Here is a 16,353-nt window from a genome sequence, read left to right as displayed (position 1 = left end):
AATTGATACTGTTCTGAACTAATTTTACGCACCGATATACTTTATTATAAATAGTATTCACCAGAGTCATAGCTATTGAAAAAAAAATAACGTTTAAAGCTCTTGATTTTTATATAGTTTTTGGTCCTATGCGTTTTTCTAATCTTTCCTTCTCTGTATTATTTCATTTGTTCCTAAAATATGCACGATTGGTCGCTCTGTTGAATAAGAAGAATACAAAAGCAAATCATTTCAATTCACCCAGATGAAGCAATTCATTCAGTTTAAATTTGTGAATGGCAGTTCCGATAAAACCGCAATAGATTTGTTGCAATTTGGCCTTCAGATGAAACTACATGGGAAATATAGTTTTGATTCAAATTGAATGAAAATTGAATCGTTATCATTGTTTGGCTGAAATAGTTACTGTAGTTCATAAACGAGATACTCCACTAAAATTTTAGCAGAGAAAGTGACTTGTCTCTTAGCATCCATATTTCTTATATGGTTGGGCGCTAACAAACATGTTTTACTCCGTCACATTCTTTATGTGCCTCTCCCAAGTGAGGAGCCTGTAATTCAGAGGATGTCGTTGATTGCTGCGTGTTATGTTTGCTTTTCCTTTATTGTTTTAGAATAAATAAAGCTTTTGGTTTTCTTGCTGAATTGTTTAACACTTTGTCATGTCAGGCCTTTTATAGCTTTCTATAAGGTCTTGGTATTGCTCTTTGTGAAGACCTTACGCGGTCGCTTACAGTAAGTCATTTGGTCTCTGACAGATAGTTACACCATTGGCAATCAAATCACATCACCTTATGTTTATATAAACCATATTAAATCGGTCAGTATAATCCTCTGTCTTTTTTACTACGGACGAAATTGGAACAATATGAGACACGATAAACCAGTGTAACGAATATTCATTTCCAATCAACATTATAACGTTATTATTTATACTTTTCAAATCAGTGCTATAATGGTATTGTAATCCACAGACTTCAGATCACGAGACGTAATTTTATCTTAATTACACGGCTAAATTACCTTTGGGATGGCTGATAAAGCGTAAAACTTTGCAATGTTGCTTTTATGAGAGAGAAATATACCCACACTATGCAGGGTTAATCACCGTCTCTCGGTTACTGCAAAGACCAAATCATTACATGATAAAATAACAATTTACAACTGACAAATCACGCTACCGCCAATTTACAAGATTAAAGAAATTTGTTATTTTAAGATTATAGACGCTAATTTTAATCATCATATTTCTAAGTATGTCAGTTTTGTGCTGTTAATATTATATATAAACAACGTAATGAAACAAAATCTGATTGTGGAAGGCATTTGATATTTGCACGTTTTCTTGTATGAGTTAAAGTCAAAGTCAATGTCAAATATTCTAATGATATAAAATCAAAATCTAGATTGTCTTCAAAAACAGAAAAAAAACCCATTCAAGATATAAATGCCTATTTCAAGGAATTTGTATAATAACCTTTCGCTGACTGTTGTTACATAATCTACATGTCCAAAAACAGACCGAAATTTTCAAACGGACCCAAAGTTTTACTATTTGAAGATCAAATATGCATATAATAAATATGTATTTTTAATTATTAAACGCAGTAACAATTTCTTTTTGTAACCAACTAAAATTAAAGATGCCAGATTCTTTTCAGAACTCATTTACAGGAATTACATTTCCTTACTCGCAGTTTGAGTAAAAATATCTTTCAATACCGAAAAATAAATTCGGTAATTGAGTGTGAATCCTTGATCTTTTACAGTGTGCTGCGCATGACTTCTTTTACTATGTATTTACTCCCCCGCATTTTTAGATGAAACCCATTCTGTCTGTTGTTGAATAATCATACAGAGGATACATAAAAGCAAAACTACAAAGACTGTTTGAGAAAAAAAGCCTTAGTAGACATGATATCATAGCAAAACAAAGATTTTTTTGAAAAAAAAACTTTAATAAAGCTAACATTATAATCAAGGAAATGCACAAACATGTTCAATTTACCATAACGGACATTCCCAAATTACAAGATATATAAAAATTAAATGCAAAGAAGCGGGGGAGGATTTTTAGATTATTGACTGACTTTATTACATCATATTTGTATGCAACAAAGTTCTTGGAGTGCTTTCCGATTTCACGTGTTCTGTCCTCGACCTGCATATATTTGTACACCTACAACTTCGAATCACATTTATAATATAGTTATACTGTCCCATGCTTTTATAATATAGTAAATGTAGTTTTATTACATTATTTTTTAAATCGAAATATGGCCAGATTCCATAATATCTGTTTAACATGCAGGATAAAATAAAAAAGCTTAGTGTAATCAGGCCGTTAGTTTTCACGTTTGAATTGTTTTACATTTGACATTTCATGGCCTTTTTTTAGTTTACTATGCGGTACGGGTTTTGCTCAAGATCGTACGGTGACCTATAGTTGTTAACTTCTACGTCATTTGGTGTCTCTGGTGGAGAGTTGTCTCATTGGCAATCATATCACATCCTCTAATTTTATATTTTAGTATGACTTTGTATCGGCTGTAACTATATGAATTCCAGGAAGACTAAACAAACCTCCGCTATGTAGGAGTTTCATGCTGAACTTCTCAAGGTCACAAAGAAACATCACTTGTTGAATATTTTAACATAACCTGCAAGTGTATTAAAAGAAAGGCGAAGGATACCAAAGGGACATTCAAACTCATAAGTCGAAAATAAACGGACAACGCCACGGCTAAAAAAAGAAAAAGACAAACAGACAAACAACAGTACACAAAACAACATAAAAACCCAAAGACTGAGCAATGCGAACCCCACCAAAAACTGGGGTGATCTCAGGTGCTCCGGAAGGGTAAGCAGATCCTGCTCCCCATGTGGCACCCTTCGTGTTGCTCGTGTAAGTACAAACCCGGTGATATGTCTATTTCGGTAGGTCACATTCGGGGAAGGGGAAGAGATTGTAGTTACGACGATTGGAACATATCCGTCGTCATCTGTGAAACAGATATTCCATAGCGGTCAACCAACTCGTGATGGCGTCCGTTAAATTTACGAAGGGATGACTTCAACTTCGTCACTTGGAACTCTTGGTTTAATAGCTTTCTTGTGAGCTGCAACCCTCTATCAAGGAAATCATGATAGGAAATACAAGCTCTGGAATATCGTATCAACTGGGAGATACATATTCCGTATGCAGGCGCTGCTGGAATGTTGCTAAATAGAAATGGAAAGTTCACAATTGGGAAGCTGAAATCATCTCTTTTTATCGTAAAGTTTTGTTTTGAACCGACCCTCATTGTCAAGTTCTATATGTAAGTCAAGATATGAGGCAGAATTAACTGTATCTGTTGTATCCTTTATTTCAAGTTCGATTGGATGGGTGCGTTCAACATAGTCACCAAATTTTGAATTATTTAGTGAGAGAACATCATCTATATAGCGGAAAGTGAAGTTAAAGGGAAGTGAAGTTAAATTATTAAGGCTACATATTTGTTACATTAGATTTTTTATAAATATACCAACGTTTATTACTAGAAATTTACTGAATCTAACTATAAATGGGAAATTGACAACATGAAGGAAAAGTCGTCCCGCTTACCAAAGAGAATAATAAAAAGACAAACAACAGTATAAAACTACGCAGAAAACAAGAAATTGACCGGCATGAAGCCCACATATTGTTAACACAAGACGAGAACTTCGATGTTCCGGAATTGAAAGCAGCTTTTTCTCTACTTGTGGTACATATTGGAATGCCCATGACAAGTACACATTGGATGAAAAGTAGCATTTGGTGATTTAACATGTAAGAAGTTAAGACGAGATTGAAGCGACGGCAAATTAAGCATATTTACGAGGTGGTATGTAATACGGACATTTTAAAACAGTTGACGAAATTATGATGGTGTCTATAGGATTAAATCAAACATATAACTTCAACTTTAATATAAAGAACCATTGGTTCTTTAGCTTTCTTGTAAGTAGTAACGTCTTACTTAGGTGTATGATTTTGAATGTTCGTCACTCGTCCCAGTCACTCGCCTTTTCAATAAACATATTTCTGGCTTCCATAAACTTAATAAACAGTTCGCATTTGGTTCAATGACCTAAACTACACATCAGAGATCTAATACAAAAAGCGAAGGTGAAACAAACATTTTAATTACTATAAAAAATACGGTGTAACAGTTTATTGGTATTTAACTTAGCAATTATAAACATTCTTGTTTGCTGAAAATATAAACTAAATTATTTTATATGATAATTTAATTATCTAAAGTATTAGAAGAAAGTACTATCATGTGTTGGTGGATTAAACTTCACAATATCAAAGCGTAATGGGAAATGCTACCAGGAAGTTATTATGAAAAAGTACACAAGATAAACACGTGACACATGCAGTCAATTTCCAAAGCATGGTAGTCGTCCACCCTAACTTTCCCCATTGCCCGATTGCAGAGTTACGAGTTTGATTCTTGCTTGGAAGGTCAAACAATAATCAAATATCGAAAACATTTTTTGCACAACGCATCTTAAACTTTAAAGATGTAAGTATCTCAATCATTCCATCTTTAATAGAAATAGCACTTTATAAATTGTGTGCGTCCTCATCAATTTTCTGGAATTACCTTCAAATTCTCAAACCTGAACTTTTGAAAGTCAAGGGTGTATAAATGCGTAGAAGCGTTTGTACTAAATGACCAAAAGGCACACAAAAAATATATAGCCAAACCCATTTAAGGTCAACCTAGCCTGAAGGGGTTGGAACCTTAGTATCTTGACAAGTTTAACTTGAATCCAGTGAATAAATCATTTGTTTCTTTGTTCAGTGAATCTAGGTACACAAACATGATTTGAAATATGTTAAGAAACTGTAGGCAAACCAGAAAATAAAGACTCAGCAAAAACTGTTACAATAAGGAGTAAGCATATTCGGCGAATTAACAATTGAGACGACTATGTCAAGGAAATAACCATGTGGATTTCGGGGCGGGGGGTATATTTTTGTGGACAAGCATATTCCAAAAATGCGTGCTATCATATATAGTAATGAGACGTGGAATGATTGCCAGTAAGAAAGATATCCACCAGAGACCAAATGACGAAGATTTTAGCAACTATAAGTCAACGTACGGCCTTCAACAGTGAGCAAAACCCATACCGAATAGTCAGCTATAAAAGGCCACATTATAACAGAATGTAAAGCAATTTAAATGAGGAAACCAACGACCAGATTTATGTACAAAACGAAATATACGATATTATGTAACAAAGACAACCACTTAATTAAAGGCTCCTGACTCTAGGACAGGCACATTCAGAATGTTTAAACATGTTTGCGGGCGCCCAACCCTCCCCCTAAAGTACCGACGTGAGAGTACTAGCAGTTATTGAAAACTAGTATCAGCCAATAACAACTAATAAAAGATCATGTACATGTATCCACGGAATTTATATCAACTGTTTTTTTAAGAAGAAAGCAACGAGTCGTGGAAAAATGTCAGTGAAGCAGTGACTTTACAATATAATCAGACATTTTGAATGTGATATGCGTTCCAAGTTGATAGTCAAGTGTCCAAACTACAAATTACTTAATAAGATCTAAATTGCCGTGAGGATGAACCAGTGCATGGTTCATTGAGGATTGTGGATTACTAAGTCTTAATAACAACACCAATTGGCGCACAACCTATCACAGTGGCGGATCCAGAGGGGGGTTTCCGGAGGTTGGAACCCCCCCTTTTTCTTGACGATCAATGCATTTGAATGGGGACATATAGTTGGAACCCCCCCCCCCCCCTTATCCTGGGTTGGGAACCCCCCTTTTAAAAATGGCTGGATCCGCCCCTGCTATCAGATCGTTCAGTGTTGAAAACCAAGACACTGAAGTCCACCTAAAACCGATCAATAGTATCTTATTATGATAACTTGGAACGATAAATCTACATACAAATCAATACAGTTTAGTGTAGTACTTGTAAGTGATACTAGTAGATATTAAGTACAAGTTTAAGTTTCTTATCGGCTTATATAACTATCAATATAAAAATTTCGTAGATGTGGTATGATTGCCAATGAGACATCTATCCACAAAAGTTCAAATGAAGTGAAAGTAAGTTCAACACTGAGAAAAATCCATACCGTATAGACGTCAGCATTTTAAAAAACAATTTTCAGTTCTTTTTTCAAAAGTTCAAGCATGCACTTTAATTTGTCAATCCTGGAATTAATGATTATAAGATCTCAAAGTATTTCAAATGCATTCATCAGAAAACGTAGATGGCTTCAAAGTAAAAGCTACGATAATTATGAATTCATTAGTTATAGAATGCAATACGTGCATTAGTACACTGCATTCAAGTAGAATACTTGGTTTATTTCATTTTATTTTCTTTTAAAAAATCATTTTTTAAAAATCAAAGTTAAGGCACAAAAGTAATACCATCAGTTTTTGTTGGTTTTCTTTGATTGAAGCGTTTTATTTAAGATAAGTACTGGGAGGTTCTAACATGACTAAACCTAAAATATTGTTGGGTGTAAACAAATATATTTTAATGTATATTCTTTGATTTGAATTGATAATTATGCTGAAAGACAAGCTACTTACTTTTGGAATTTCAACGGTTCGTCTGAAACGGAAAATGAAACTCTAAAGGCATATCGAAGAGAAAGTTAGACATCGCAATAGGAACATCATTGTCAGAAAAAAAACAGATAAAAAAAACGTCTTTTTCTTTTCTATTTAGCTCTTAATTTAGTGAAACAAAGCATCCAAATTTAGTAAAAAAAACCTTTTTCTTTCGATATATAGATATAAGAAGATGTGGTATGAGTGCCAATAAGACAACTCTCCATCCAAGTCACAATTTGTAAAGGTCAAAGTACGGCCTTCAACACGGAGCCTTGGCTCACACCGAACAGCAAGCTATAAAGGGCCCCAGAAATGTCTAGTGTAAAACCATTCAAACAGGAAAACCAACGGTCTAATCTATATAAAAAACGAGAAACACTTATGAACCACATCAACAAACGACAACCACTGAACATCAGGCTCCTGACTTAGGACAGGTGCAAACAAATGCAGCGGATTTAAACGTTTTAATAGGCGCCAACCTTCACCCTATGTTTGATATGTTTGTTTTTATCGTTGTAAAATAAGTTCCCAATTTAGATTTACTAGTACTAAGTATGTTGATTGATCTTTTTATTGATTTTCTTACTGTTATTCGTTCTGATATTATTGTTTCACAAATGCACAAAATTGAAATAAAATGACATTCGATATAAGACACCCCCTCCCCCCCCCCAAAAAAAAGACATAAAAACGTAGCAGCTTTTACCTTTCGTTAAGATAGTATCATACATCCACTCACTGGTAATGATATTAAAATAAGATGTGGTATGCTTGCTAATGACACAGCCATATTCAGATTATTTTTGAATTGTGTAACATTTTATCTTTAAATGAATCTGCACTTAAAATGTCCTTTGCGGAGGTTTCTGTGTAAATTGCCTTGTTACTATCCAGTATCAAATTAAAAGAAAGACATCTTTTAATTATTCAGAATTCCACATTTCAATTTACTTTAAACACAACGTTTTAAGCAATAAAGCATATTGAATTTAGACGCTATATTTGAGAAGGGTTATTTTATTATTGCATGATCAAATTTACTCTTTGAACAATGCATTGAAAAACAGATTTTTTTCCTGTGAAAGGAATTTCTAAAATGTGTTATACAACAGCAATTTTCATTAATGGTAAAAGTTGTCGAGAGTCTTATTGTAAGTTTTATTGTCATGACATGGAAGCTATCGAGTGTGCCTTAAGTCTTATTCAAAGAACTTTTCTATCGTTTTTATCAGTGGAAAGGTTTTCGTGCTTCATGGATTCACACAGCCATGTCTGAAAGAAGGAAGCTTATGCAGTATGTAATTGCACTAGAACTATGGGTGCAGCTTAAAAAAATGTGATGCTAAAGAAAGTCAAAAACTAATAAAGTGAAAAATCTAATGAGATTGCTAATGCATAGTATGCTTCTCTCTCTCTCTCTTTAGATTATTATGCAGATTTTCCTGAAATTTCATCTTTTTTTCGAAAATGCATATTACTTCAATGAACTTAAAACATTAATTTACAATGAAATTGCGAGCCAGAAAATGAAATGATCTTGAATCTGATATAGCTTCAAAAACTTACAGTCTTATATTATTGTAAACACTTTCAGGTATAAATAATCCAAAGATCACATCAATCATAACAAACATCTGTCAGAATATATAAATATGCAGTTAAAAGATATTACACCTTATATACCAAAACTTTTGAATGGCTTTTAATTTTAGAACATGCACTTATTGCTTTGAGTATTATATTCTTATTTGATAACTGCACCAAACTGACCTGTGATGTTGAATTGCTTTTGAAGCAGTTTTTGAGCTACTCCTCCTCAATTATAAAGTATGTTATAAACATCTTATAATATTGGTTAGATCACTTTAGATTCATTAATGAGAATGTTCAAATTTGCATGTCGTATATGAATAATTATGGATAAACTTGCATATGTGTCGATACAAAGCAAAATTTACTTAAATCTCGACAATAATATTTATTGAACATTATCACATGTTGTATTGCACATTTTAACATGACTATTGATGGACTGATAGCCCTCGAGAATAACATACAAACATTATTAAATATAATTTTTCAGCATTTGTCATGATTTTGATAAATACTCAGGTGATTTCCGTTTTAATATAAATATGCACTTTCTGAGATAAATTCGAAGGTATTATTTGAGTCCATTTTGTTACCAAAGTTTATACAAAAATAGGAGCAAATACAGATCAAAATGACAAATGTGTGAACATTTAGAGGTCACAAATGTCCTTCAACAATATGCAGAACCCATTTCGTTATTATAAAGGTACGAAAGGCCCCGGAATGACAAAATATAAAACAATTCAAAAGAAAACCAAACGGCCTGCTAGACATTTCAATACTAAACGAATAATAGCAGACAGCGAATAACGAAAGGCATTTGATTACAAGTTCCTGGCTTGGAACTAGCACACAAAGAAAGTTATGGGGTTTGTGTGAGCTCTACTTCTTCCTTAACATGGCACAGTGTTTTCCCCTGTTATTTGCATGTCCTGAGACCACGGAATTTTGCCTGATCATAGAACTTTGCCTGAGCAAGGCAAATGCAAGTTTAAATGAAAATGGTCCGTTTGGATTTTTTAAAATCCAGTTTTAGCTGACAAGACATTGGAGACAAACTATGCCGGTATAGCTTTAAGTTTATAAAAAAAAAATCAAAGTCAAAGATGCAAAATATGCTACGTGCAAAAATACTTCTGATGATGAACCATCGACATGAATGATTGGGCAAAACTTTCGCTATATAAAGATATTCAAATACAAGAGGCGTGGCTTGATGTAACCAAAAGTGGATCTTAAGTGACTATATTGTGTTGTTATCGGCAACGGAAATAATATCGACAAATTTTAATTATTACACTTTTGGTTGCAACTGAAAAAAATTGTAATTTCAGCACATTGAAATTATTCTATTTTTTCTAGACAACACAGTTTAAAGACATGAATATAATGTTGATTAAATGAAGCAAAAGTTTTATATAAATATTGTGCGCGTTCATTGACACCGCGTCATTTTCAAATGTTACGTAGGACATTAACGTAATAATTGATTATCCATTACTACCACGCGCTGTTTAAATTGTATTTGTTATGACAGGCTGTCGACAGGACCAGTAGCAACTGCAAAAACATTGCACTCAAGGTAACATGGATGTATAAACACCTTCTTACTGTCTAATTACAATACAGATCAGACAGAAATATACATAGCTTTGGCTCAAATAACTTTTAGCAACAAATGTATAATGCTACATCGGATTACGTCAAAGTGGAAACTGGATCATGATGATTTTTAAGACCGAAAAGGATAACATATCATTTGCAAAATTTATTAAAAACTAGCCTCGATTTGAAAGTATGATTAGCCTATTTTTCTTTTCTTTAAAAATCTTTGAACTTCATCAGGTGACATAAGTTCATAAGTAACGTCAAACAAAAAAAAAGTTTACAAGAAGTCATTTTAATACAATGTTTCGCCATCAAGTCGGCAGATACCTACGAAAGAGTTTACAAGGGTAATAAAATATTCAATTACAAAACTTCAAATATTAGGATATTTTTATATAAATTTTGTCGATACCAAAGCATAGATAACTTGATGGTCGATACCTTTCGCTATCGAACATGTAATAGTGAATATAACCAGAAGATCTACAATTTTGTATGCAACATGCATAAACTTCCTGACAACCGAATATACGCTGTAAAATCGAATAATTATTATACTTCGACATTTTTTAAAATAATACTATGTAAGTAAGTTAACGCCTATGAGGGTGCTGTTTAATTGTTGATTTCTTTTTTAATCAGACGATCGTCATCGCCTTTCTCTCTATGTCTTTCAATACATTTCTTTTTGCGGGATGATCGAAATAATCAGAATTCTGTAATGTTAATTAAATGTAGAAACATGTTGCTACTGAAAATTTGTCGAAATCTAATTCAAAATGAAGAGAATTACCATAAACAGCAAATACAGAGACATTTTCAAGTAACTAATGTAGTATATTTTATTTATTGGTAATAACAGATTCTAAAACATTTAAAAAAAAAGACAAACATTTAAATTTATCAGTGGAATGTGGTAAACCTTCCCATACACCCTCAACAGAAAAAGTAATTCAATTTCCAGTTACAGTCCAACTTTGCCGCACTTCATCAGTGGCGAACTACCTTGCAGCACCTACTTATTGTATGCATTGTGTTAATTTGTTTTCGTCCTGACAAAAAACAAATAGTAGTAACGTTTCAGTAATGCTTCTTAAAGATTTCAGGACGGTATTAAGCAATATACAAGGAAATCAAAAGAGATCTTTTGACCGTAGACGTAGTATAGTCTGTAATACTATTACTTTCATGGTCGAACCAAAGCTGCCGAAGTGAAACCTTAAAATCATATCACTGAGCTTCAAAATCCTTACTTAGACGCATCCGGTTGGTATACTGTTGATAAGTACAATGATCACATCTTTACCCTAAATGATTAATGATACATTCGGATTCTTGAAACTGAATTAAACTAAAACAAAGCCATGTATTTTTTACAGAAGACACAAATTTAAATATGTCTAGAATCTAGTACCTGGCGACAGAATGCTAGTTTTCTCTTATTATATTGTTTATTATTCCAAGATAATTGATCAAACGAAGAGACAATGACAAAATTGTACAAAAAGGCTCACACAACAATGTTAATATATAAGGTAGTGATTACTATATACATACAGAAACTTGAATAACTTACCAATAACCATATATATCATCAATTACGAATTTCAGAAATTGTAAAAAAACAAATTTCGAAGACATTAATGTTTGTTTTAAGAGACAATATTAATTGTGAATCCTTAGTTTGTTTTTCACTCAACGACTCAATGTCGCATTATCAAAGAGAACATATACCTACATTGTAGATTGGTTGATTGTTGCTTTCTTAACGTCCAGTTGCAAATACTGGTGTTACAATAGAAAAACAGCTATGGGATAAATCCAGATTTTTTTGTCACTGATCTTTAAAAGAGGGACGAAAGATACCAGAGGGACAGTCAAACTCATAGATCGAAAACAAACTGACAACGCCATGGCTAAAAAATAAAAAGACAAACAGACAAATAATAGTATACAGATGACACAACATAGAAAACTAAAGAATAAGCAACACGAACCCCACCAAAAACTGGGGGGTGATCTCAGGTGCTCCGGAAGGATAAGCAGATCCTGCTCCACATGTGGAACCCGTCGTGTTGCTTGTGTTATTACAAATCTGGTAAATAGTCTAATTCGGTAGGTCACATTCGTGAAAAGAGAAGGGTATTGTAGTTACGACATAAGGAACATATCCGATAACATCTGTGAAATGTATGTTCTTCTTTGTTCCATTGGGGGCTCGTTGTACGAGTGGTATGCCTAGTTCATCTACTGTACCACGAGCCGATCCTAGCACGTAGTAAGTGCGTTCCACTCCAATTTTAATCGGATTGTTAGCTTTCCTGTAGAAGGTCGGTGTTCGGTTCAAACTCACAACTTCAGTGTTGACAGGCTAGTGGTACAGTAGATAAGACCATTTAGCCACAGAAATCCCCTACATCAAAAAGACATCAGCCCAACATATAAAAATATTAAATTTAGGACATAAGGTAGTCTACATATTGTCTTCAACAATGGACCTATATATATATATATATATACAATATGACAAATTGGAATATTTTAATTTTTCCAAACCTTAAAAGATGAAACGACGAAATTAAAATTTTAACGATTTCTGTTGCAGTGCAATAACATGATGGAACCGGAATCAATGCTTTCTCGATTCACACTTTGTAAAAAACAAAAACAAAAAAAAAAAGAAATGGTACCTGAATAACAATAAAACAATATGATATAAAATCTCAAGGCTGTTGAAAGTTATTCCAATCATGCATTCAGAATATTTTGTTTTTGTAATCAAACTTTAAAGATCATTAATGCCAAATTCTCTAACAGATGTTAAGACACTTCGTATCATCTTTAAAATGTAAAGGTGGGAACATAACTCGACTACGTCATGGGAAATCTCATCAAATTAAACATGTTGATGATCGGGTAATTTGACGTAATTACATAAGATTGTGAACATCCGGTATTTCAACATGCGAAAGAGATGATGATTTATGCAATGTTGATATTTCATGACTTGTTGCTATCGCACAAGAAATTAAATTTGCATAAAATATTATCATAAAATTAAAACAAGTTAAACACATTTTCGATATACAGGATGAACAAAGCTGGTTTTCTCATTTGAATTGTTTCACATTTTTTCATGTCGGTGCTTTTATAAGTTACTATATATACAAAGGGGCTTTGCTCACTAAAGACACAAAGTAATGCGTACTAAATAGTAGTATATCTTAAACGTTCCGATTGTGCAAAGCTTGATATCTCAACTTTCTACTTAGCATGTGATTCTAAAGAAATATTTGCCGGTTACAACAAAATCTTCCAGTATCAGTATGTCACTTTCAACTATAAATAGATCATTAAATAAAATAGAATAACATAATTTGACTGTTCATATTTATTGAAAATCTAATAGCAAAAGATATGTCTTAATATGACGTATAGTGAGTAATTGGTCGTTAAAATGGCAAAAGTAATGTTTGAAACACTCGTAAAGTAGTGGTGTGCTCTTACTTCATGAACAGGCATTTTGCCTATAACAAATAATAACCATTTTGTTACTAGATTTTATTTTTTTCCAAATTTCACAAAACGGCTGCATGGAAACAACATTCGAATGAAGAACTAAAACATCTCCAGCAACTTGTTACGATGTCTACTATGATTGTGTTTTATCGGATCAAATAATCAAAATTTAAATATCGATTCCATAGGAAGAGCTTATCTTGAGTTAATAGAGTAACACTAGATGCTACCACCACTGACATATAATCTTAACTGGACCTATCAAAAATTTTAAAACCAGTTATAGGCATTTTACCATTACTTCTCATTATAGCTCTGCTTATTTTATTTTCCATGGGAATATTATGTCTTAGGAATTATCATATGCAATGCATGAGTCCGGAAAATACTTGTCAAAGTATTGTCACTCAAGAATGAAGTTTATTGTTGCAGTCCCGAGTTTGTGGATAATTTCTAATGAATGTTTCCGATATGACTGAGGCCATTTCAAAAGTGCGTATCATAATCGCATCGGAATTGACTGATCGAAAATTTTACAAATTACTGGTATTCTCTTACATTATAGTTGATGCAAAAGGGCAAGGCATGATGATACTCATCTTTTAGAGGAAATATATCGCCCACAGTTATACCAGTATTGGCATTGTCCAAACTCAATTAATGTTCATTATTGAAAGTTGAATGCGCGGGCACCTGTCATTATAAATAATAGTTTGCCGATATTTAAGAATTGTCTCGGTCTTATCTGTTACAAATATTCAACATTTTGTTTTCGAAAACTGAATACAATACCTCCAAGTCTTGATTTATGGAATGCAAGGGATAAGTAGCAATCAAAATGTGAAGAGCAAACATTATACTTAATAAAAAGTGCATGAACTTGTAATGCATACGTTTAACTATGTAGTTTGCGTTAGTGTTCGATAAAACAACGTAGGTGTAATTGAACTATTAACGGCAAAAATAAATTCTTATTTGTCGATAAAGATTTGGTACCATGTAACAAGATTACACACATTTCATCCTGATGTAATTTTAAAATAAGATCGTTGCATTTTGATATCTTTTTGTGTCGATATTTATTTTGCAACTTCACAACAAACGCGTTTCTTTGAATCACCATTAAAACGTTTAAAGTGCGTCAGTTGTCTTTTCATTTATGTACGCACGCGGAATAACTTGAATACCCACACCTACCTTTTCTATACTTCAGTCAAACATACAATATTGGACGAAAATTAACCGAGATTCATGTTGATATATACGAAACGCTTTTTTCAGATCTAACTAATGAAAAGCATCCAAAAATTTACATTCTTTCAAAAATAAAAGGCCTCAAGGGTATACTAACTGAAGTAAGACAAACAAGTATTTTGATGACGTCAAAGTTTAAAAGAAAACTTAATAGAATCAGTGTGTTTGATAGTATCAAATAAGGTATTTGTATTCTTTCCATGAATCAAAGTGGATAAATTTGATTTGGATTAAAGCTTCTGATACTAACAAAGCAAATTGGCAATCTCTGAAAATGTTATCTCAAAACAGTATGGGCCTTTATGCACCATGCTACAGAAACCTTATTGGTTAAACAAAATTACGACGAAGTCGTTTTGCCGAGAAGTAATGAATTTTCTTGTAAACGCGTTTCTTGCGTTTTGTACAATATTTGGAAAGTGATGGCCGATTCCGCTTAATCCGTTGCCTTCGTTATAAAGGTCGGAGAACATATTTGTGCATAACTACTTTTCTTCGTCTGTGTGGATCCTTGTGTTATTCACAAAGTCTCTTCTTAAACATCGTGATACTTCTTTTCATATAACTTAAACATGTATTTATGCAATACATTCTTATTTTTTTTTTTACAATTTGACAGACATTACTAATATTTATCTTTTAACAAAGCCTTACATCACACTTTTACATTTATTGCATAATGATTATTTGGGTTTTTCCCTGTTTTTGAGACAGTGTCTGTAAATCTCCTTTATTTAAGAAATCATTGCCTTATCATTTCCGTTCTGAGCAACTCTTACCAATAACTAACGCACGAAAGGATGTTAAATATTTGCAAAATATTGACATGCACTAAGTAAAACATGTTGGAAATTAAAAATATTTGTAAGTTGCACCTCATTTACTCTATATTGCAGTGGATTCTTACAATCACTTTCAAATTTAACATTTCCTTACAGTTATTTTAGTTGCAATCTACAGAGGGGATTATGCGATTAAAATATAATCTCATGTCACCTTCTGCTATTGTACCCTGAGATTTAATCAGGTATTGAATTATTGTCAACGTAATTCAGACATTTTGATAAAGTATGAATAATTGTTAAATGAAATATTGACAACAAATGCACCGAGAAAATACATTTCTACAAACTTATTGAAGTCAACTTGTACGGAAATATAGATTTAAATAAAGTGGCGATAATTACTTTTTTTTCATGCGATTTGTGAATAAAATTGGAAGTCAGTACAATGCATTAAAGAAAAAGAAAAATAGTTTCGTTGTTGAAAATACGTATTTCATGATTTTAGAACATCCACAAACTTAATAGTTAAGCAACAATTAACTATCAGGATATTCTGAAGTTTTGTTCAATCGACCGTTTGGGTTACTTGTTTTGTTTTAAGGGAATGGGTCTTTCTCTCTCCGTAGTAACTTTCTAGGCAAACATCGACATAGATCTGAAACGGACGCAAAAATCCATGGTGATTGTTAGATAAGGTTCACGGTTTCTAAGTGGTGTTGTACGAAGTTGTTAAATAAGTGATTTCTATCTTTATAATCATTTAAACGCGTATTTGCGAACAATCGACGAATGCGATATTGTTCATGATGAAACTATGATCACCATTGTCAAAATATTGTATTTTAAACTTTTGTATGAAGCAATATTTGTCAAAGAGATTTGTAAAGATAGTTTCGATGAATTTCTATGTTTTTTGCTTTTCAATCATTTGGCCAAGAGCGTCCAAGGTGA

At 32.8% G+C, this 16,353-nt stretch overlaps 1 protein-coding gene across 1 annotated transcript in view; it reads right to left on the bottom strand.

The window, feature by feature from the left end:
- Positions 1-16,353, bottom strand: part of LOC127720152 (transmembrane protein 26-like) — a 39,925-nt gene that overhangs the window by 5,748 nt on the left and 17,824 nt on the right. The gene's annotated exons all lie outside the window — the stretch shown is intronic.

Source organism: Mytilus californianus, unplaced genomic scaffold, assembly GCF_021869535.1.
Source record: "Mytilus californianus isolate M0D057914Y unplaced genomic scaffold, xbMytCali1.0.p SCAF_11, whole genome shotgun sequence".
NCBI classification, from domain to species: Eukaryota; Metazoa; Mollusca; class Bivalvia; order Mytilida; family Mytilidae; genus Mytilus; species Mytilus californianus.
Note: the sequence above shows the minus strand (reverse complement) of the source record. Positions and strands in the feature narration are given on the sequence as shown.